Below are 24,271 nucleotides of genomic sequence, written 5' to 3'. Positions count from 1 at the left end.
TCGTAAATCTTGTTTCACTGAGCATTACCAATTATGTGCTATAATAATAGAGTAAACTCTTCGTACATAAAGTATTTAACAGTCTCGTATTAATTGCTTGTGTTTTTATGGATTTGTGTCTATTGATAATGTTAGGGTTTGCCCAACCCTTTTTTACAAATTATTCTATTGTATTATATTCTATTTGCAATTCTACTTTAAGAAAGACGTAATCCCTAATTCGATCAGACTTTATTTGTATAGCCTATATTTGCAAATAACAATTTTTCTCAGGTGCATTGTGCTCAATATGGTGCAACATCCCCTGCCCTTAACAAAATAGTTAAGCATCAATTTACTTTTGAATGTATCAATGTATTTTACATATGAATACTCTCAATAAAAGCTCCTCAATAAAATACTGTATGTGAACATATTATTGAGACATACAATACTCTTGAAAGACTTTGCAAATTGCATTTAATGACCTTTACCTATGTTGGTTATTTATTAGTTGCTTTTCAGAGCAGAAATAAGCAATTATTGATAACAACTTTTTTATGCCTGCCAGTTGAAACCTCCATATTGCTGCTGTCTATCATTCACCGGCAACGCTTACCTTTCCCTCTTTGCTCACTCTTTGGCGTCTCATTTAAAAGAATGGAAGCCATCAATTACCCTTTATCTGAGACTTGAAAATAGCTGCCCCCCTGATGGGATGTTGGAAAGTGAGTAAGTCATTAATAAGGATTAATGAGTGTCTCGCTCAGAAATAAGCCCCCAGGCGTGCAGTTTGAAAGGTTATTTGATCAATAAAGAAAGTGTTATTCCACTATAACAGTTCAGGAAGACTGGAGTTTTATAATTTAGCCGTAACTCTTCAACAGAATCATCCCGGATTCATATACACTGCAAAACTGATTATAATATTAAAACTATCAAAAAGTATTGAATGAAAATTCATCTTTCAAACAGTGTGATAAGCGACAACAAACTCTGCTTCTGTTAAGAATATACTTTGCTTAAATCTTCTGCAGCAATAAGTCAACTGCCTATTGATGAGATTTGATAACCAAATAATATTTTGTAATAAATTATACATTTGCCACTGATAAAGCTGTAAGTTATAACTCCTACATCATTGTAAAGTATGTTAAAAGTGGCACTTAACGAAACCTCAAGTGCAGTTTTGTCGTCCAGTTCATTTCTGCATTATGGCTTTGTTTTGGAAAAGGCTGCACACACACACATCTATCACACCAACTAAGGAATCCATTTAATGCAAACTATTAACATTACAGGGGAAATGAGCCTTGTGACAGCAATGCAGCATAATGCAGGATGTGCTGAGAAGATCCTGAACTAAAATGATGTCATGCTTTCTGCACAAGAGACACTTGTAGGTCTTGTATTGTAAGTGCGCACACACGCACACACACCCACACACGCACACACAAAGAGACAGTAAACACAGATTCACAGGCAGATCCACAGGGAGCCGATTCTTGCGCCTGATTAGTGCAGCTTAGCTTCTAATGCGATGACATCATCTCTGGCACACGCACGCACAAACATGCACACACATACAAATACACACACACACACACACACACACACACACACACACACAGAAAGAGAGAGGGAACACTCCGGCTGTGTCACCTTCTCTCTCAGCCAATATATCTCACCATCTGTGTGTGTAGGTGCATGTGTAGGCACAGATGCACAGATGCACCCATTGAATATTGTGAGTGTGCTTCTGTGTGTGTGTTCGTGTGTGTGTGTGTGTGTGTGTGTGTGTGTGTGTGTGTGTGTGTGTGTGTGTGAATGTGCGTGTGTGTGTGTCCCAAACTCACCTTCCTCTTGACAAACTGGAAAGCAGAGCACTTCTTAAAGGAAAAGGCAGTCTTCTCGCCACCTCCTCCCACTCCTCCTCCCCCTCCTCCTCCTCCTCCTCCTCCTCCGTTCACCAGCTTCATGGCCGACACCGGCACTCCGCTTGCCTCTGTAGATCCCAGGATGACGGACAGACTGGTGGGGAGTTAAAAGAAGAAAAGAGGTGGAGAGTTTTGTCTAAGGCATGAGGAGAAGGTCCTGGCTCCAGTGGAGACAAGTGCTGGAGTGCGAATGAGGGAGGGTGCTGCTTCTGTGTGGCAAAAAAAGTGATGCAAGGAGGAGAGCGGGAGAGTGAGAAGAGGTGGAGTTGGAGGAGGCAGATGGACCCAAAATGTGCGGGAGAGAGAGGGAGGATGCTGCAACGAGAATGAGTCTACTGGAGTGACGAGGTGCCAGGGCAGGGATAAGGGTAAAGTAAGGAAGGAAGTGAGAGAGAGACAGTAGAGAGCGAGAAAGATGCTCTTAAAATATGAAGAGAGGAGGAGGAGGAGGAGGAGGAGGAGGAGGAGGAGGAGGAGGAGGAGCAGGAGGCAGATGGAGGTAGGTGCTCGCTCCTGTTGCTGTGAGGAGGAGAGAGCTCTGTTTACAGCTCAGAGGTCTCAGAAGGCATCTCTTTGAAGTTACTCTATTTTGAATTTACTCTATTATGAAACATTTATGGAGTTCAGGGGTAAACAGCGTTAGACCCTAATCCGATCTGATTAAAGTAAATGGCCACCACTTCTTCAAATGTAAATGCTTTTAGTTCTGAGTGACTAGGAGGAAGACAACATGGTGTAAATGATAACATTTCGAGTAAACATTTTGCGTAAACTAGGGTTAGGGTTAGGCAATTCGTTTTGATGGTTTAGGTTAGGGTGGGGGGCTAGGGAATGCATTATGACAATGAGTGTCATGATTAAGATAGAAGTATAATGCGTGTGTATGAACTCCTGCACTGTATGCACACATGCTCGCCTCCATCTGTACCTTTATGCCGGTGAGATGGTTGGTTCCACTGATCCTGCTGCAGCCGCTTTTTGTCCAAGCGCTGATCCCGGATCAGAAGCGCCAAACTGCTCAGTTACAGGTGTCCCCTTCCAAGTTGGCACTGAACTAAGCCCACGTTAGTTGCTGGTAGGGATGATGCTGTTATTGTGGTTTTCCGAGAGCATGTCACCGTGTGATTGTTGTGTGTGTGTCTGAGAGCCGTTGTTTTGCGAGTGAATGCTCTGTTGCCTCCTTGGTGTCAGCCTGTAAACAAACCAATGACTTCTGTGTGTGCATGTGTGTGTGTCTGTGAGAGAGCATGATGAGGCATGTGTGCATGTGTCCAGTTCCAGCACCACTTTATCAATGAAAGGCTCTGCAGTGAGCTGTTGCTGCCTCCTCTCCCCTCCCCTTCTCTCCTCTCTCCTTCCATCTTTCTCTCCGGCTGCCTCTCCGTCCCTCATCACCACTCTGCCCTCCCCCTTATCCTCCGCTTGCTCATTTTTCTGCTGCAGATGATGGTGGCTCCTCCCTCCATCTCTCTCCCTCTCTCTCTGTCTCCCTCCTTTAATCTAATAACACAGCTCACCCCTCCTATGATTTCCTTCGCAGTTCAGTTGTCCCTATGAGGATGGCAGAAGACAGGGAACCCCAGGATGTGTCTTGTCTACTCATTACACTGTGTTTATTGTAGTGAACCGTTCCTGACAGCTTTAGTCCACCTGGAGTTGACACACGGACACACACACACAGACACACACACACACACACACACACACACACACACACACACACACACACACACGCACACACACACACACACACGCCTCATCATATCTGTGTGTGCCCTTGCCTCAGTATACCTATAACACTGGGGCAGTTTAATTTCCTGATGTGACACCCAAACACGATAAAGCTGAGTCATGATCCTGTTATCTATCCCGGCACATCACATGGGCAGTAAATGTGGCAACAAAAATAGAACAAATCTTCCATTTGCGAGCTAAAGGCTATATATCCTTGAAAATAAAAGATAATAAATGAAATTTGAAGCCAAAGGAAATGACAGTTTACTTTTGGTTACAATACTTCCGTCCTTTTTTAGTCTTTTCCATCGAGAATAAATATAATAGAGTTGATAGATGGACGGATGATAAAACAATTGAAAGAACTGCAGCTGTTGTTCTCGTATCATCTGTCCGTCTTTATTAGAAGATTTGTTTATGCTTCTTCTCAGCTAGATTTGACCTTGTTTAAGGAGATGTCTGGTTCATTGAAATATATCTGGTCCATGGCCAGATGTACCACTGTAACATGCCACTTTATCTTACTCAGCATCATACAACTGTGCAGAAATGACATGTGCACAATCTGTCTGAAAAACATGTTGATGTCATTCAAGAAATCTGTTTGCTAGACTCTTTTATTTGTCGGAGAACAGTAGCACAATAGTGCAACTACACAGACTGGCTGTGTATTGATCACGCCAGAATCCAAAGTAAAGGTCAAGAAGCTGATAATTCAATGATAACAATAGACACAGTGCAAATTAAAAGGCATAGATAAGAATGCTCTGCTGCACATGTGTTGAACACCCAGTGAAATGAAAGTCTCATCACACAGCAAGCGAGGCAGTTTGCCCCATTCTCAAACAATCACTGTGCTGTATCCACTGTAATCGGAATCAGTAAGAGGCCCAATCATCTGTGACTCAGCGGTAATGGCATGGGACAATGATTGGTGAAATCAGCTCTGCACGCAGCTTCTTGAAAACAGAGTGGAGGCTGTAATTTGCAAGAGGAAAGAAAAACGGTGCATTTGCATCTGCGGGAAACCACAAGATCTGTTCTTGGGCTTAGCAGCATCTCTTATGCTTTACGCCTCCAAACTATTATTTCAAACGAATTGTTTTTATCCAAGACGATGACCAAGAACTCCATCCTCAGAGTAGTTTCATTTGTTGCCCTCAAAGGCTTTTTGTACAGAATATAGACCTACTGCAGGAATAGCAAAAAAAGACATAGGTTTGAGCTTTTTGAGTACATTATTTATATTTCCCTCACTGCTCCTTGTAAATACAATAAAGGACGTCAAAGTCCATTTTGACTGTTTGCATTTAAGCACCAGTGGCATGCTGCATTGAATCCAGTAAGAAGAGTGAAAGAAGAAGATAAAGAATATTTTTCCTCCAAAACAATCTCGTCATCGAGCTGTGAGGGCTCCAGGGTGCGATTACATTGTGTGACACTGGTAACGCTTCTTACATAACCACAAAGAATTCCTGTCTTGAATATATAGCTCCACATCACATGAATTATTCTGTGATCTCCCAAAAGACCGCAAAGATTCTCCGCTGCTGCTCGTGTAAAAATCCAAATGCAGCCAATAAATAATTAATTACAAAGTTTCTTAAATGGTTCAGAGAATCGCCAAAATGATCCGAGAGTCAATAAATTATGGATTTTCTTCTGGCAGCCGGCCACAGCGGAGTATTATATGGAACAAGCCCCCCTCATAAAAACACAACCTCCAACTGAAATGAGATGTAGGGGTCGTTGTGTTTATGTATTTCCATGCTTTACATGTACATCAGAGACTGAGAACTTTTCATTTGGAGCCAAGTGAGGCTGTATTACGCCTTTGTGATGGTCAGAGATGATGTGCTCTTACCATCTCAGACTGCTAATGAGGTCCACTGGGCATGTTTGGATCATATACCAAACAAGACCTGGAAAAAAAAAGTTAGATTGAAAAGACAGCTCATTACTTGACTCCACTCTAATATAATCCAGTGCATCTGAGAGATGATACAAAACTAATTTTACAGAGTGCATACATCTACATCCAACATTTCCCTTATACAACCACATTTAAATTCCCTTCATCCAGATTTTTAAAGCAAATAGCCCAAACTTAAAAACACCAGTCCCCTAAATATACCAGATTTGCATCAAGATCCATGGATTATTCTCTGAGAAATCAATGAAAATGTTTGAAAAAATGCCAAAAGAAAAAAAGTTTGCCTCTATCTGCAAAACCATTAAAAAGTATTTCCCATGACCCATATTGCATCCATCCACCAAGTTTTGTGGTAATCCATTAAGTCGTTTTTGTGTAATCTTGCATCAAAACAAACACAAGGACAGGGTGGAATACACAAACGCCTTGCCGGAGGAAAAAATACAAAAAAAAACTCTACTTTTCTATTCACAACTTAAACGGTTCATTGTTATACATGGACTCCTCTTTGCAGCCAAAAGTTGAATGGCAGTGTAAAGGGCAGTGAAAACTCATCCATCGCTCATGGTTCTGTTCATCCTGAGTCTGAATACTGCTAAAAAGTATATTATTCAGATTTTCCCCTTTGCAAGAAAGGAGCTAATCAACATTGCAGATGTGAAGACAACGAGAAGATGTCTTTTTTCCCACTGTCTCTCTCTATTTTCGACTTCGCCCTCTGCCTCCATTGTATCAAACACGATTGATTTCCACTGTCCTCCCCTGGTGCTGTCTCAGGGACAGGCCGGCGACTTACGACCCAAATGTTTGCCACCATATGCGTCTGACTGCGTAGTGGGAAAGCGGCTCTCTGAGACACCTTCACACCCGCAGCCTCTTCTCGCTCGCTTCCACTTTAAGGAACCTGCTCTTCACTCCGAGTCACTTTCATAAATTAACCATAATCCTGCTCTGCCTCCACCGGCTGCAGCAAAGAGCAGCTATAGGGGGAAAAGTGATTCTTGCTCGCGGCTCCAACTTCTCTCCCACACTGAAAATAGTAACTCTGACATGCAGACGTGTTGCCGCAAAGCTCCGGATTTCTTCAAGCGTGGTTCACTGGGATAGAAAGTGTCCATGTCTGTGTGTGTACAGGTGTGACGCATTGTGCTTGTGTGTATTTGCATGTAGGATTATTTGCATAGAAGCACTGATTGTTGATGAGAAGGGTTAGGTGTGTTAGGTGTATCTGTCATACTTTCTCATTTGGTGCAGTTTACCTCAAGGCTCTCCCAGGACTCCTTAAAGTCAAGCTCCCTGAATCTATCAGCGCCTAATGAGCACCACACACAGCCACATGCCTACTGTTGGTGTGTGTGTGTGTGTGTGTGTGTGTGTGTGCGTGTGCCTGCGTGAGTGTGTGTGTATGGGTGTGATAGATGCGTGGGAGTTTGCAACAAGGAGGGAGGAGCAGTTCGAATTTAATGGGGCGCATTTGTGTGAGGTACTTTACTTGTGTATTTCTGTTTGCCAGGGTACAGTATTTTGCTGGTGTGTGGGTGTGTGTGTGTGGGTGTGTGTGGTAGGGAGTGCAGCCACGACACAACTCCCAGTGGGACTGACGACTCTTCACTGCTGAGCTACGGAGACAGAGGGAAAGAAGTGGAGAGCAGAGAACCAATTACAAAGGCTCAGTGGCCGACTCTCATCACTGTGCTCAGTCAGCTGAACCGGGAGCAGCGATTGCGCCGCGCGGCGATCGAGGCTCACCCGCACGGGGCTTATTCTACACGTCTCATTTGGCGTGACGCTTCAGAGTAAACATTTTAGCTTCGGAACTTACCGGAGGCATGGTGATGAGCCTCTTGACTTGGACTTGAGTCACAAATCAAAAAATGAAATGCAATTCAAATTTCAAGGTTAGGGATTGTGAAATATCCTCACACACTGAGAAATGTGAGTAAAACTATATTTTTGTCTTTACTGCCCCCTGTGGCTGGCTTCAGTATAGGTCATAATCCCTGCCTCATCCACGTTAGTTGATGGGACAGGAACCTGGAAAAAAATTAAAGTGCTATTTTTCTTAAAGACGATTTCTTTCACTTTGTATCACATTGATTTATGTTCCAGTGTTTCCAGTGTGTTTGATCTAAGTTATTTGATGCCATAAAAACCGGGTGAACGTTATGATTGACAGCTGAGCCTAGCTTGCTATTGGCCGAATGTGTGTATCGATACCGCAGCTCCATATCCAGAATATTTAAGCTCAAACTTTCGTGTGATAGAAGAAAGTGGAGATGCGATGCCGATCTTTATATACAGTCTAGAGTTATTTTATGTATGAATGGACATATCAATGCATTTCATACTATTTACACTTCAAAGCTTCCCTTGCAGAGCCTTGTGTACAATGTCAAACCAAACTCAACCCAGATAGAACTGGGGCAAGTGAGAAAAAAGTTAAAAGAAGAGAAGCATTACAGATCCATGGCAGTGAGGTACGCTGTGAAGCCTTGGATGGGTTGACAGAAGTGTCAAGGTTGAGTCACCTGACGCCGACATACCTCGGGAATGTGACTTGGTTTAAAATATGTGGCGTGATCAACAGAGCTGACATTCCACAGGGTTGACATTGTCATACAGAGGGCGTCTGAAAAAGGTTTTCATTGATAAGTACTTTCATATCTCCAATTACACGGAACACCTGGCTCCTCTTCCTCCTTTAATTCTGCATGTGTGTAAAGTACCTGCCTGTTTGTTACCTCCCCCGTCACCAACACGGGAATCTCGTGGCCAAATGGAGGCAAGACATTGGCGGCGCTCGGCTGGTGCCACATAGCTGCACACAGGTGACTCACCTTGTGGGCGGCCTGGGTAGACATCCAAAAAGGTACATTCTGTTCTCGGCAGACGCGATGTTACACAAGCCAGGAATGTGGAGAAGCAGCTTGTGAAATGTCGTCCGATGATTTACAGTCAGGAACTGTTGGGTTTCTCTTTCAATTTTAGGGTCTTGATCTTATGTTTAGATTTGGCATTTAAAATTGAACTGAAGTAAATACCTTTTATTTTACCTTAACTTATACTTTTATTATTAAACTAAGCCTAAATGTTGACTGTTATCTTCCAAAAAAGAAACGTGCGCAGGTGGATACCAGCGGACAAGATAAATTAGTAGATGATGAGTGAATTTTTATTTTTGGGTGAGCTATCCCTTCAAGACGTGGTTGGACGAACTCAAGAAAGGAACTTTGTAATTCTGGAAAAAAATGAAATGGGTTTGATTTATTTATTCTTCTTTTGGTTGAAGGCGTTCATTTCTTTTTCTTGTCTGTCTAATTAGGTTGCAAAGATATCTGAACAGTTCTCTCAGCTTCTCCCTGACTGTGTTTAGCAGACACCATGTGACCTTTTCACTAATGCAGTCTTCAATTGATGATTGACAGGAATGAGCCAGGGGACACAGGGACATATTAACCTGTTTGTGCACACACAGACACACACACACACACACACAGACACACACACACACTCAAGTCTGTAAACCTGAGTCACATGTCTCCAAGGACACGGTGTAAAGGGCATTTTATCATATCCTTTCATCTTTTGCTCGATACAGATCATATTTTGCCCAGAAAATACAAAAGAAGGAATGCGGTTATATATAAACACCTGTTGGTTGCACAACATGCAACTCCAGATTTGGGTCTTGAATCTTAACTGTGAAAAGTTAAGATTCAAGTTTATTTTTTCATCATTTTTAACTTCTTGTGTAGTCTGGAAACAAGGCAAGGGCAGGAAAAAATCAGGGAGATATAGAGTTCGCAGGAGTCAGAAAACACACCAGCTCTGCTCCTCCTTTGTAAGAGCAGCAGACTACTTCCTAATGAGTTGAGGAGAGGCTCCAGACTTTATATTACAGCCATCTTTATAACAGACCCTCTGAACCTTTGAAAAAGTTATGAGGCTAGACAAGTTTCTCACCAGACATGAACAAGTGTCTTTACTCAAATGGCAGGGGAGAAATACTCAGCCTGCGTAGTCTTCTTTTACAGTGAATATTAAATCGATGCATCACAAGTTCACTGCTCAGTAGTGTCATGTGATTTATAAATAGGTGTGAAGTAAAATGATTATAAGATGATTAATAATATTTTAAATACATCTCTTTACATAATTGTTTTTGGCTTGTTTGATTTCAAAACAGGAATAGAATTATCATTTCATGTATTTCTTATTTCTCATAGTGGATTCAGGTAAGTGTACACACACGCGCGCAGACTGTCTAATGAAACTTAACCTTTACTATAACCACATTCACATGTTACCTCTAACCTAAAGGACTTCAGAAAAGAGGTTTTGCCTCATTAGGACCAGGATTTGGTCCCCCTAAAGAGGTAACAAAACGAGTACACACACACATACGCCCATCTGGCTCATAGCTTGCTAAATATGGACCACACAACATGGCTACAATAAAACGTATTGAGCACTCAATACTTCCCCTGTTGTCTGCTCTCCCACCATATAAGGCCCATATCAAACCTTAACTTTGCCCCATGTCCCTGCTCTGTCAGTCCCATTGTACCCGCAGTGGAATTCCAGTCTTTCCAGGAACAATGGGAAGCGTTGACTTCTGAGGAGCAATCCACGCGATGCCTCTCAGATAAGGAAGTCTGCAGGAGCCACGGGGAGCACACAGACGTACGGCAGCACTATTTACAGACGCGCTTTGTTTCTGTCTTTTGTCTCTTGGGCGGCTCATGGCATGCCAACCGTTTCCCTGAGCCCGCTTTGAGTTTCGGGTGAGAAATCCCAGCGGGTATTTACTCTGTTTCCTCTCAGTTCATCTGTGAAACTCATATGCACTCGTAAAAACGCCTATGTTGATTGACAACTGATGTTAGTTAAATGGAAGTCAGGTTAAAATATTATGTTATAGGTTTATGGTCATTCTTAGCAGTTAAGATGCACATTGTGACGAAAAGGCAACACCATGTTGTGATTCTTCCTATTAGTATTTAAGCCCTATATGTACTTAAACCTACTAAAATATAATTCAGGAAAAAAAATCTGGATACAGGAACAAATCATTAGTTTGTTACCATTAAGGTTGTGTTATTAGTTGTTTATACTCCTAATAATATATGATATATAATTAATTATTAATGAATCAAGAGACCTTTTGCTGTCAAATACATCAATAAAATAAAAATGTAAATGTCCTAATCAATGTATTTATTGTAATTACACTATAACCATATATTATTTTATCTAATGAAATGTAATAATGTGGAGGTTATAAAATTTAGTTAGTTACTGCCCTTCACTTACTCCATAAATGGCACCAAAGAAAATAATGGTCTGCATATTAACACAATGTGACTCTCTCTCTCTAACACACACACACACACACACACTTCTCTTCTAGCCTGAGGTTCAGTGTGTCCTTCATTGTCCACTCCCTGCACAGCGGTCAGCTGCTTCCTATCTGGCGCCAGACCAATGAGCAACTGCCGACCCCCCATCGCCACAGTAACACCATGAGGAGGTGGGGGGGACCAGATGAGAATGTCGACAGGAAGTGAGGAGGGACATTCCCTCATTCAAAGTTGTGTAAGTTGCAGATATCGCCGGGGGATTTATCATTGCAGCAGGTGCTTTGGCCCTGAAAGTTATTAGATCATGTCCGAGGATAGAAAATCCACACAAATTGGTGATTGTTTTGAGAATTTCCCTTTGTTAGTAGAAACAGCATCATTCATTGATTCACCAGTCACACTTGGTGCCATCATTTATTAAAGCACACAGGCTATTAACTCATCTTCTCCTTTCTGGTGTGATTTTTATTCGGCGTGAAAGATAAATCACAAGTCAGCGCATCTGTTCTAGCCACGGGGCAAGAATTTCAATTTCATCATGAATACCACAGACATGTGCGGAGGGAGAGGGGAAACCAGTTCAAAGTGAATCCTGATAGAGTCGGCGGGAGCGATGCGGAGAGCCAGATGAGTGAAATACAGGAGAGTGTGCTGGAGGGGCGAGTAGATGTGAAAGAAAATGAAAAAAAAAGACAAATATAAAGAGGAGAGCGAGATGAAGGCATGGGGGAGAAGAGAGATACAGAGATCTGACAGGGGAGACAAGCCTCTTTCATAAAGAGCATTGAATATGAGCCTCGGTCTGTCTCCCCGGGGGATGAAGCCTGGTTTTTCCCTTCACACACACACACACACACACACACACACACACACACACACGCACACACACAGACACACACACACACACATATGTAGTGAGCTGTCAGCTGAAGCCAACACTATATTAACTAAGAGAACACAGACAAAACATTTGTTGAGAACCTTCTGATTAATTCATGTATTTAAGCCCGGAGCCAAATTAGTTTCTCTTGTGCTTCTATACCCCACCTGACATATGGCTTAACCAAACACTTCTACAAACTTAAGGCAGACAGACAAGCACCAACAGAAAGTGTCTCCCTTTTGTGCCAGTTGCTCAGCGTCAGGGGCTTCACCAATTCAATGGGATGGAGGTCGAGGTTGGGTGATGGTGGTGGAGGGTCAATGACACACACTTGGCTTGTTCCCGTTATCCTTCATTTATGTTTGTTACTTTTCTTACCTTCTCATAACTCTGACAAAGAACTTTGTGATGCTCTTCCTCAGCGACAGCATCTGAGAAAAACTCCTCATTGTCCTCTCCGATTCCAGTGTCTCCATTTCATCCAGAGAATCTGCAAAACTGAATTAAAAACACATTGCTCAATATACAGGTTCCAACTTCAGTCTTAAAAGGAAAAGATATACAGCATATGTATATGCAGACGTAATATATGTGTACCTTGACGACACATCAGCACAGTAAACTATAGGGATCACATATTTGTGTACTGCAACAAACGGCTGCACCATTTATCCAGGGACCATCCTCCCTTGTAGCACTTAACAAATCACCTACTGAGATCGACAACCCACATTGTCACATGTACAAGTAGTGTGCTGTTATCAGTTCTCTCTCTTCATGGTCCGAATGACCCTTAAGAGTCGACCTAAAAGTTAATCCTTTTTTTTGTTCTGGTATTTCCTGTCAGGCTAAAAATTCTAGCTGAGCAGGACAGATCCACTGCCTGTTCCCCCCGGGGGTCGACCGGACTGATTTATTATTGGGAGGTACCAGGGAGGTACATCCTGTAAAGTGCAAGGATTTCAGCCGTTTCTTCTCTTTCTTCATCGCACTTCAACTGAATTATTCATTCCAAAATAAAACACAGAGGATGAATACACAGTCCACTCAGGGAATGGCATCTACCACAATTAATAACATAAGCCGAAAAGATAAACACAATTTTTTTTTTCTGGGAAAAATTCAAGACGGACTGAGTTGAGCTGCAGCCCCCAGCGGAAAACACTTCATCTCTTCCTGCTTCCGTATTCTCTCTCATCTTTCAGGATCACTGTTTTACTCCCTCTGTTGTACATGCATTTCTTATGTATGCAGTTTTTTGGGGTAGTGTGTGTGTGTGTGTGTGTGTGTGGGGGGGGGGTCTTATATAACACACACTCCTACCTCCAATTCTCACACGTGTATTTCTTCTTCTGCCTCAGATCACACACACACATTCATATTTATTTTAAACACCTTCACCATTCAATCGTGTGTATTTACATATTTCAGCTGATGGAAAGAGAAACCTAAACTCAAAGAAGTACAGGATCATTCCCCATAAAGTTTGTTTTGTCAACCGAATAAAAAAAAAATAAGCCATATATATTTACATATATTTATTCATTTATTTGAATCATTAAACTCTTGCTGCATTTACAACAAGCAATTGGGCTCATGACATCGTGAAATGTGAATGTGATATGGACTTTTAACCCTAAATAAACCTTACTGGTTTTCAACAGACAGACAGATAGATATTTCCAAATCATGCTCGTATACCTCCACCAATCAGGAAATATGATCTCACACAAACAACGTATTGTTTTATACGCAAAATTAGCTGAAGCCTTACCAACAGGCAGAACAGGTCTTACTTTAACATGGACGATGTAAAAAGGTCACTGAAGCTGCTTTCAGACGAGCACTGAACTTCCTTGAAGCTCCCAGGTCTGGAGGTGAGAATGCACATGTCGATGAGAGAAAACAACAGGAGATTCTCCACAGGATTCACGAGCCAGTGGCTGTTTCGATGACGGGTCTAACGTGTGGAAAAACTCAATTCTGTGGACATCCTCCAGAATTCATGTCTGTAAATGGCTTAATTTAAATAGATAAAGCAGTAAATCAAGCTTCCAGCTCTTTCTGATGGTTTCACTGCAAGAAAAGAAAAGCTGACTTAAAGAAAACTTTTTTTAAAGTCGGGAGAATAAGTTGCTTGGGAGTAATGAAATAAATAAGTATGGCAGAAAAACATGAACAAAAGCAGGTTCATGACTTTGAACCAAACATTTTATTTCCAGGGCATGTCTTATTTGTGTCATTAGCGCATAATCAGTTCATGGCTGAGAACATAACCTTCTGCATTAGCCTTGGCCAGGTCATATAATGTGTATTTAAAACACTTATTTCATGACCATTCATACTCATGGTTTGTTCTAAGGCCATGAACGCATGCAGCACCACTCACCTACAAAGCTCCCGCAATTATCTTTTACCTCTTCACCTTATTGACTCTCTCTCTCTGGGGGGAAAAGTGCATTTCCTCCTCCTGTTTCTTTGAAGAGTGCATGAAAGAAAACAGTTTTTCTTTTGGGGTAAGAGGCAAACAGAGATGCCACTTAACATTTGAGCAGGATATTTTTCCGAAAGCTGTCCTCGTCACGGAGTTCAGCCGTCTGACACACATGCATACTCGAGCACAGATGAGCACACACACACAGACACACACAGACTCACACAGACTAACACAGACACAACGATATAGACACTCCAGCAAGGCTTTGAAATGGAAATGTTTCGGCCGTGTTCTAGTGAATACGGAGCCGAGCGGGAGAAAAACACTCCCCTGACACAAGCGCTGGAAAACAAAAATACACAGAAAAAAAAGGGAAATTAAATGACATGAGAAATTCTGGCACATGCAAAACAACTCCTGAAGTCACTTTGTGAATTTGTAAGATTTGCAAGATTTGTTTGTCAAAGAACAGTACGCATCAGGTTTGCGAGGAATCATCGGGATATTTTGCAGGATCTGTTGGATTGTAATAAATAACTGAAAACGTCCGTGAGCCCTGAAGTGTCAATACAAACTCCACAGCTGGTCATCCTCTCATTTTTCAAGCCGCTAATAGATGAGTGGGCAGTGCACTCTCCTGTGGTGGCAGAGACATTTGGTGTGGTTGTCTCCACACAGCGTGAATAAAGTGAGAGTGCGACAGTTGTGTAACGCTGTCGACCTCTCGCATTGTGAGAGAACTTTGAACAGAGCAGTCGAGACGTTGCCCTCATCTTGACCCAAACTCTGCTATTGGGACATTTCTTATGATGTTGACTTGAATTGAAATGCACTTTTAGTCCCTTAGCATTTCAACGATGCCTGAACAATTGAGACTCTCTGTGGCTTTATATACACAGTACACAATTTGAGTAGTTATTATATTGTCATGATCAAGAGATTACAGGCACTGTCCCTCAACAATATATGTATAGTGTAAATTACTTTAATTGTCAATTGGTTTAGAAAAGTACTTTTGAGGGAGCACACACAACACAACTGCTGAAATCTTTGAAGAGATTGGTTATTCCAACAGATTATCACCACCCTGACATGAACTAAGTGTACTGTGTACTTTGACTTTTTGGTTTGGTCCAAGTCCCATCCACCAACATGGAGGATGTTCATTACGTCTACTGCAAAGGCGACTTTGAACGCACTTTAGAGGAGTCGTAATGTTGTCCATATTTACATATAGTCTATGGTCTGAACAGCTCAATGATGTGAATGTAAGCACACTATAATAAAACTTCCACGAAGAGCAATTAGGAACTGATAGCTGATAACATTCATATCTGTTGCATTCAACCGATTTTATATTTCATCCATTTGTTAAATTAATTTCTTGGAACCTGCAGAAACCATGTTTTAATTTGTAGTCCTGTACTGATAAGACTGCAAGGTGTATCAATCCAGCAAAACCATACTAACCACTGTGTATATAACATCTGCTCACCTTATCGTACTGGCACAATTCTTAAGGTCTGCACTGGAAGAGTATTTGCCCCCCATTAACCCACAGAATACCACAGTAATCCACAGAGTACCCACAAGTACAGTGAACAAAGCACCAGATACTGCCGACGTCTTTAACCCCCGAGGTCAGTGGGACTCCGGAGGAGATTCTTTCTTCTCCTTCCACCATTAATAAGGAGGGATGAGGAGGAGGTAGAGAGTCGGACACAACTGCATGCTGATTGTTCCCGGTGCCTCAGTGGAAGCATTACATTGCTTCTAATGTCTCATCATGCAGAATATTATCTTTCTCACTCCGAGTGTCCACGGTAACACAACAGAACATTTTGTACAAAGACAGACCGGTTTAATATTGTTTGGACCATTGTACTCTCCAGGCACTCTCTCTCTCTTTCCACACGCCTAACTCGACTGCTAACACACACACACACACACACACACACACACACCAATGTGGCCATAAAATCCTTCTGCAGTGTCATTGGCTGAGGCAGTACATCCCTGCAACCAATGAGTGGGCTGAACAGGTCTGTGTACCGGTGGCCTGGTGAAACTCCTCGGCGACTGAATCATCCTGGTATGCTGATGTGTGTCCATGTACACAGCGCACGCACGCACGCACACACGCACACACACACACACACACACACACACACACACACACACACACAGGGAGGATGAGGGGAGGTGGGATATACGTCTTGCATGCAGATCAGCCACATTCATCTGAAAGAGGAAAAGCAATACAGATATTTAAAAAAGGATGAAGGAAATGTGGACATCACTGTTATTACTTATGACTTCTTGACTCTATCTGCATGTGTGTGCCCCCGGTCTCCTGTCTGCTCCGTCTCCTCCCATTTTCCTCCTCCTCTCATCCCCCCTGACTAATTGACTCCTCAATGTCAGCAGCCATTTCTCTCCTTCCCCCTGCGTCGATCCCTATATTTCTCTCTCCCGGCCTCATTTTTCCTCCAAATAGTTTATTATCTTGGCTCAAGTCCTCCCTATGTTCTCCTCCAGCAGCACGCTCCTCCCAATAGTCATTAGCTCCTCAGTCATTAGCTTTTTAACGGTATGATATATTAATTATATCTGATTTATCCTCCCCTATATCTCCTGCCTACAAGTTTCCCTTTTCCCTCTCCTCCTCATACCCTCCTCCTCCTCCTCCCTGCGTCTTGCATGTTGCTTCCAGCCGTCTGAGTAATGAGCGTCTCTGTTCTGGCGATCAGCCCAATGTTCCCAGCGAGGATACACACGTTCATGATTCAGCTTGTGTGCCTAGATCTGCAGAGGAAAGCCAGATAGGGGAGATGAAACTGTAGAGGAGCAGATGTAGGATGTGAGGGAATGATAGAGTGGGAGAGGCTGAACGGGATTAATGTGTGTGTTTTATTTTGCCAAAAGGAAATGATGTAATCTGACTCTTCTTTTATCCATCACCTGTTTTTGCGTTCGTTAAGAATCCGATTGGATGCAAACAAATGCAGAAACACCTCTAAATTATAATGATACTCAAGCGTAATCATTTAGTCACTTTGTCCCTCTCCTTGTCAGCTATCACTGTGGTTTCGAAATGGCTGCAGTTACTGTAGTATTACATCACTGCCCGCAGGGTTGCATCATGGGCACAGGTTGGCTCGTTCTCGGGTCACAGAGAGGCAGCCATGTGTCTACATATGTCTGTGGAAGTCGGAACAGACACAGCGCAACAATTTGGCAATCGTGCCGCCTCCGTCTCCATTTGTCCCAGTCACACGCTGGTACCACTTTGTCATCAGACACCATTTCTGAAATTTTTATAAATGTCAAAGCTCTTAACATTTACATGAAAACAGTTTTTAATCTATTTATCGATGTCAAGTTTCAACAATAGCCAGAACATGCACTCTGATTCTAACATTAACACCATTTGCATATTATTCCTGAGCTGAGATCAGGTTTTTTACCTTTAATGGAAACTGGACAATACATTTATTGCAGACTATGTAGAAAACATTTCATTTTGTTTTCGACTATCCATTTTGTTAAGACCTGTGTAATGTGTAATGTTTTGTAAGATAAAAAAAAAGTTTTGTGCTGCAAGGATTGAGTTGGCTGTTAATAATAATACTAATGTTCTAGTCAGTTATCTGGAGAAAACCTGGGTGAAGAGAAACAAAAGCTTTTATATGTAAGAGTAAGTTTTTCTTTCTTTTAGTGGGTGTCTTTTTCACATATTTGGTATGGAGTAAGTAATATGGGAAGTTTCCAGTTATTATGAATTAGGGATGTCCGGTAATTCCAAGGTGAGACGGGCCAAATGCATTGGCATGACACAGAACTAAAAATATTATATGCAGACAAAAACATATCTTCTTTAGCGAAGGTGAAATTGATGTATGTTCTTCACCCATAATGTTTGCTTTGCCTCAGTCATATCACAGTATTTTTCCTCAATATTAAAGATATCATATCATCAATAATTTATGAAGCAGTCACATGACACACAATCTATGTTTCATTTCCTGCTTAATAACATTCAATCTATTGAACCAGTCACTAATTATTATCAACATCTCTCATGTTTGTTCAATCGTATCAGTCAAACAGCTAAAAAAGAATTTCCTCCTGATAGGCCCGTCCTGTTCCGTGTGCATGTGTGAACGACTGTTTGACTACTGAGGTCATTTTTTAAACCGGCTGCCAAAATCGGCACAGATGCTTTTTTCACATTCTTTTAAAGCTTCTATTAATCCTCCTCATGGTGCAGGTGGGGGACAGTTTGCTTCTCGGACATTAACAATGAGTCATAAAGACGAGACAATCGCAGGAAAGCGCTCAATAGTCGATTTATTTATCACACCTTTCTTTGTGCCGGCACTCAGAGGAGATTTGAAAAAGACCCTGAAATCAGTATTTCAAGTGGAGCTCGGTTCAGGTTTGAGTGGCTGGTTTTAAATTGCAGGATGACACTTCTGTCCGGCCGGTTTCCTTTTTATCTAATCTCAGAGTGGGCGACAGGCTTCTGGATGAAAACACACTTTTGTAACTCAGTCATCCCCCAACATTTTCTTTTTGGTATCTGCTGCTGCTTATAGAAAGTTTGAAATGGTGGCAGACACACACACACACACACACACACACACACACACACACACACACACACACACACACACACACACACGCACACGCACACGAACACGCACATTCACACACGCACACACAAGAACTGCATTTCGGATAGTGTGTGTGTTCTCCAAAATCTTGCCACTTTAACCTCTCACTCCATTCTGCTATCTGCTTTTATGCAAAGATATAGAGCTGCAGCCACAGACTGCACAGTCACTGGACCTATGATCTATTAGTTTTATCAGACCTGGGTCATATGAGTGTCAGTGTCTAGGTAAATCTTCGGGCTCAGAAAACTCTGCCCGGCTGAATTTTGAGTTGAGTTTTCTGCAACATGAAAAAACAACAACATCTCTGGCTGCTGCTGCTTTCGTCAAAAAAACTTTTTGACACAAACTTGTTCGTGGCCCCAGGGCCGTACAAGAGAGAACAGATTCCGAGACAAACGTACACAGATTCTAAAGGGAGAGAGAGAAAAGTCAGAAAGCCGTCAGCACTTCTTCTCCATCCGTCACAAATGTCAGACGGAGAGCTGCAATATCTCAGCCGCTCGAAACTCAGAGCCTCTGATGGACAGAGGGTATTTTAAGGATTTACAGCTTCACAGGCGAACCAATGGGCCGGTGTCCTGCAGGTGTTTATATATATTGTGTTGTGCTCAAAAACGAATTTCAGATTTGAAGAATTCAACTTAGGTAATATGATATGTATCACTGAGGCCCTATAAGAATATTAAGTTGCCTATGAAACCTCTACCAAGTTCACTTTTGGAAGAATTTGACACCAACATTGTTCGCTCCACTTCCCCACCACTTGCTTGGTTTGTGTGTTTGTTTGTAAGAAAGTTTATGCAAAAACTATTGGAGGGATTATTACAAAACTTGGTGGATGGATCAGTAATGATCCCAACAAATGTTGGTGCCGATCACGATCAGGGGCCGTTTTTTTTCCTTTTTTTGCCAGGTATATTAATAGCAGCTAATATCTACGAGTGTGGGAAATTTGAGTTTTTTTAGGACATTGTTGGGCGTTGGCTTAGGTGTGCCCATAGCGTGCCATTCTAGTTTTAATCTGTGTATGCTTAGTCGTTTTCCTCTGCCATGCCTTGTGCGTCTGATGAGATTAGCGAGTATGTGCTTGAGATTCAAACAAAACTCACGGTAAATCTCAGCGGACAAACACAGAGGACGTCTCATTATTTGAGCACTACGACTTAAAAAACGCATGTCCATTACGGGGGAAATGTGTGTGAGTACCGACAGTCAGGACTGTGACCGAGACACAAATCCTCTAACCTGCCGTATCGAAAGTTACAAAATAGTTTTGAGGCTGCAAATCTGTTTTTGTGCATGTGCTGTGTGTGCAGGTGATGTAAGCACTGACAATCCATGATGACTGCCGTGTGGAAGGTTCCAACTTCAAGTAGGAAAGGTCATTAGCATTCCTAACATTCCCCTGCTGATGATTCATCGTCAATGCTCCACGGGGAGAAGGGGTCAAACTTTGGACTGATGCTGAAAAAAGATAGTGGATGTTGCACTTGTAATACACTTTTGCAGCACAGTTGAATGAAACAACACAGTTATGAAGACTATATGTACAATAACTACAGAGACTATATACTAGTTTGCATGATTTGAAACCTATTAAACATTATAAAAGACAACAGAAATATTGAGGTAGATACAGACTAAGGAAGAGTCAATGAAGAAAACTGTCTACAAATTGAATCAGCCTCCTATTGTCCCTTTGCCAATGGCTAATAACAATAGCCGTCCTGAAAGAATAGCGCGCAGCACAATAGCTTCCTCCCTTGGTGCCTGTGTGTCTGCTGTCCACTCGGTGTACTGCAGGGGTGTGGCGAGCAGGGGAGGGCGCAGGAAAAGAACAGACACTGGAACGGCTCAAACAATGGCTTTGGCCTGCATTTGCTATTTCGAGAGGCTTCCTCCACCTTTAGCCTCGCCCCAAACTTCACCCAGCCTCCGATGCTCGACTCGGGCGCTATCGCTTTTTGGTCTCGTGCGAGCAAGGGGTCTAATCTCGACATGTGGGTGAGTCACAGAGCGGCCTGTGGATTGAAACGGCTTCCCGGATGCTGTTTTCTGTGTCCCCGACCTGCTGCCACGCGAACAATAGGGTGAAGAACTGACGGGGTGGTTTCTTGGATCAGATTATCTATTTAATCTGCTGATGCATACTCTCCTTAATCACATTTTAGTCCCATATTAAATTTATTTTCTTTTTTTATTATTTATATATGCGCACATTTCCCTTCTCTGGTTCTGCAGTGTCTCAAATGGGAGAAATTTACTGTACACACACCAACTGTAATGGCACCCTCGGCACAGGAAGCCCAGCTTTTCCGATGACAGGAAGCAGCCCTCGCCATGGAGACAGCAGTCTGAGCTGGTGTCCTGCAGGTCAAACACGAGCACACACATACACACGCAATCTGATGCCTTGTATGGTCCACGCAGCGAGGTAGAAATCTATGGAGCGAGAAGGACTCAGGAAAGGACTGATGCACAAATCCCTTCCCTGTTTATACAGACCATAACCTTTAACCACTGGAGAACACACACACACACACACACACACACACACACACACACACACACACACACACTTTCACTCTGACACACCCTCAACCCTGTGGTCAAAGCCGGCACTTTAAATAGACAGGAAGCACAGAGCCTCTGTCCGAGTATGAGGAGGTGATGACCCGCTCTCCATCCTCTACTGTCTCATTGTCTTTTGATCTTTACTCTGTTGATCCTCACTTCTTTTTTATTACATTTCAAACTGACTGCATGAGGCCATGTGGCTTCTGTTGTTAGTCACATGACACTGCAGCCGTGTGCAGAACACGGACATGTTTCCCTCAGCATCTGGGAGGACCCGTCAATTAAATTACGGACGTGTAAAACTCAATTAACAAAGTCAGTAGTGTGTACCTCCAATATTAAGATTTAATTAATGAGATATAAGCTGAGGTTGATATTACATTACCAGCCAGCAACACAACAGTACACTATACCATGTTCTACCACAAGTCTGTTGTGGCGAGCACCATCTTCTTTACTGTGGTGTCCTGGGGTGCGGGCATCAAGGCAAAGGATACCAACAGACTGAGAAAACTCATCAGGAAGGCAGAGTCTGTGGTTGGCTCTAAGCTTGTCACCCTGGAGGAGGTGGTGGAGGACAAGATGCTGGCAAAACTGCTGGCAATCATGGACAATCCCTCTCACCCCCTCCAAAAAACATTGGACAAGCTAAGGAGCAGCTTCAGCCACAGACTCATTCAACCCCGCTGCTCTAAGGAACGATATAGGAAATCCCAACCGCAATAAGACTACATATTCTTACACTCATAGTATATTATATTATCTATTGTATAGTCAAATACTTTATATTTATACCGCTACTATTTATCATATCATATTCTTTGTATAGTCTTTGTATATATAAGTCTATATACACATATTTATACATGTGTACATGTTATTATTATTATTATTATTATATATACTGTTGCTGCAATTACTACTATATACTGCTATTATATTGGTATAATTACTATCAAATATAAATATATATTATGTTATATTATATTATATACTATATATACTGTACTATTTTTATATACTGTCTAACAATAACATCACAATCATATCATCAGTACTATTACCATCATCTTGCCACTGCACCTTATCTACCTATTTATCTTGTGTTTCTGTTTTTATTCTTTCTACCTACCTCAATATGTTTTTATTTTTATTTTTTTCTATTGTATTGTATTTTATTGTATTCAAATATGCCGGCTGCTATAGCGACTTAATTTCCCTTCTGGATGAATAAAGTAGTCAATCTATCTATCTATTCTGTACAATGCTTCTATATAAAGATTATATTATATTAAATTAATACAAGAGTTATTATGCTACTAAGGATTACACAATATAGTAGAAAGCAGGAACAAAAGAAGGAAGGAAGAAAAGAAAGAACTAGGTTGACACTCGGTAGAGTCTACCTCCTCTAAGGCTGAAGAATCCTACGTATGATTGTTTAATTATTATAGTGGAAAAATTTAAGTAAAAAGAAAGTGACAACATAAATGACAGATTTGTCATTAAACCTATAAAAAATAAATCATTCTTGATCTTTACCTTATTCCATCTGCACCCATATTGTACGGTTCTTCTCAGGCCGAGGCCTCATCCCTCCACCAGGCTTAGTCAGAAGTCTGTTTGCATAATCCTGCAAACAGATGAACCAACAAACAGACATGGGGGAACCATAACTTGGATAGAGGTGGTGATACAGGTGACTGAGCTCCAGATTAATGTCATATTCCTCATATTACAGTAAACCCTCACAGCTCCTTCAAGCTACAGAATAGCTGCGATATCATAGTAAATCATTTCGCTGTCATTAGATGCAACACCACACTAAAGTTCTTCATGCCACACCACTTTAATAGTGTATGATAACATATATTTAATTTGCCTATACTGTACTTACTTACTGTGAATACAAATTTATGATCTAGAGCCATCAATTTGGAAGCACAACTCACAACTTATTATTATGCAACTTGTGATGAGAGAGTGACTTGTGATGTTGCAGTAAACTTTCATTCTTTCTCTCTGCTGCCTTAAGCACTTTTACTTATGTGACAAAGTCAATAACTTGTTGGAACATTAGGCTTTAAATTAGCGTAAATGATTGTGAGTGTGTGTGTGTGTGTGTGTGTGTGTGTGTGTGTGTATGTGTGTGGGTGTGTGTGTGTTTGCATTTGCACTATAGTAAACTCAGCCCGGCGTTCATTCATCCCTAAATAAGGGCGTACACACATCGTTTCCTCCGGCATGTTTATGCTCATGGCTCCACGCTGACCACCGAACCGCACACACACTTTCCTCACACTCCCTCCAAACCAAAACACTTACCTCGTTCTCCTCCTCCTCCTCTTCCTCCACTCCTCCCTGTTCACCTCCATCCAGCTGAATCCTCCCCTTCCACCTTGAAACTGTTCTCCCGCAGAGTGACGTCAGGGCTGTTATTTGACTTCTTCAGGGGAGTTCTGGGTTGTTTGCGATGCAACAGCATGTAGCAGACGCAACAAGTTAATAATCGACTTGGTGTCGGGGAGGAAAAGCCAGGATTTGGACACATTAAGTCGTATAAATAAACACAAACTAATACCCAAACGTGGGCATTTATTTGGGGATCAAATCAATTCCCGACCTCGCTTCAATTAGAAAACACATGATCATGAAAACAAGCATGGGTTCAAAGCATGGGAACCTCCCTTTCGGTTGTTATTGGTCAACTCCAGCCAATCAGAGCGGAGCAGTGAGGGGGAGTCAGTCAGAA

At 42.0% G+C, this 24,271-nt stretch overlaps 1 long non-coding RNA gene across 1 annotated transcript; it reads right to left on the bottom strand.

Annotated features, from left to right (window-relative positions):
- Positions 1-1,949: 1,949 nt before the first annotated feature.
- LOC133973135 (uncharacterized) lies at positions 1,950-24,021 on the bottom strand. The gene is made up of 4 exons (XR_009924534.1): positions 23,845-24,021; positions 23,062-23,152; positions 12,205-12,324; positions 1,950-2,010 (listed from the first exon to the last, which is right to left on the bottom strand). It is a non-coding gene; the product is annotated as an uncharacterized LOC133973135 (long non-coding RNA).
- Between the last annotated feature and the right edge of the window lie 250 nt (positions 24,022-24,271).

The sequence above is a fragment of the Platichthys flesus genome, chromosome 18, assembly GCF_949316205.1.
Source record: "Platichthys flesus chromosome 18, fPlaFle2.1, whole genome shotgun sequence".
Classification (NCBI taxonomy): domain Eukaryota; kingdom Metazoa; phylum Chordata; class Actinopteri; order Pleuronectiformes; family Pleuronectidae; genus Platichthys; species Platichthys flesus.
Note: the sequence above shows the minus strand (reverse complement) of the source record. Positions and strands in the feature narration are given on the sequence as shown.